The sequence below is a fragment of the Protobothrops mucrosquamatus genome, unplaced genomic scaffold (assembly GCF_001527695.2).
Source record: "Protobothrops mucrosquamatus isolate PMUCROS unplaced genomic scaffold, P.Mucros_1.0 scaffold4319, whole genome shotgun sequence".
Classification (NCBI taxonomy): Eukaryota; Metazoa; Chordata; class Lepidosauria; order Squamata; family Viperidae; genus Protobothrops; species Protobothrops mucrosquamatus.
In genome coordinates, this window is record NW_015390233.1 from 30990 (window position 1) to 32259 (window position 1270).

Consider the following 1270-nt stretch of genomic DNA (forward strand, 5'->3'; position numbering starts at 1 on the left):
CTCTGAAAATGCCTCAGTTTCCCTCTTTCATTTTCGCTTTCCGTCTCCTTCCTCTTTCAGTGCAAGAAACTTCGGGGCTCGGGCGCTAATTCGGGGTCCGCGAGGTCCCCCTCCCACCCAGCCACGGGGGGAGGGGCGAGAGAGGAGCCCGGCTGCCTCTTATCCCACTTGGGCTGCCTTCCCGCGACCCCCGCCCCACCTCGGCCACAACCAGGGAAGAGGGGAGGGGGCTCCCTCTCCTTCCTGCGGGGGGGGGAAATGAGTCGAGGCAGGGGCGGAGACCACGCGGAGATCGAGGCTCCCGCAGCCTCCCGCCTCTCTTGCCCTCGACCCCTTTCCCCACTTCTGGGGTCCCAGCCCCTTTCTTCCCCCCACCCCCAGGGTCTCTGACGGCCCCTCCCAGCCCCTCTCCTCCCTCGACGAGCCCCCTCCTTACCGGGGGTCTCCTTCCCCCCTTCGCTTCCGGGGATCCGGGCCAGCGCCCCCGCCAGCAGCAGCAGCAGCACCAGGGGGAGCCCAGCGGAGCCCATGGACGCCGCCCCACAAGCGCCCCCAGAGAGACAAGAGACAGAGACGCGGAGGCTCCCAGCCCCAGAGGCGGAATCGGGGGGTCTGGATTGGGGGGGGAGGGGCGTTTCCCTCGAACTTCGGAACTGGGAGGGCTCAGGAAAGCGGAGGGACCAATGGGATTTCTCCATTCTGCAGCGTCATCGGTCTCCGGGCAGAGCCTCCCTCGACTTCGTCCGATAGAGGAGATAGTTCGGCGCAGAGAGAGAAGCGGAGAAAGTGGGGAGGGGGGAACAATCCCTTCAGTCGGGGTGGGGGGAGCTGCATTTTAGGGGTACGTTTCATGCCACCTCCGGAGGGGAGGGAGGACTTCCTTTTGCCGCCCCCCTCATGATTTTCAACCAGACTGTCCTTTTCTCTGTGTGTCTGGAGGGGTGGACTAGATGCCCTTTCGGTTCCCAGAGAGAGCCTAGACTAGAGCAAAGTGGATCCAGAGCTTGTGGGGTCCTTCTGGGCTCGCCCGGCTCAGTTTGGGGGCAGGAAGCCACCCAGGGGTCTGGATCATGTGTGTGGGGGGGGGAGGAAACTGCGGACACACGTACACACACACACACACACACACACACACACAAAGACTCCCTATCTAGTCGAACCCCCTGCTCGAGGCAGGAGCCCTTATACCACGACCCTCTTCTTGAAGACCTCCAGGGATGGTGCCCCCCCCCCCCAATTCCAGGTCCCACTGATTGATGGGGTCCCACGG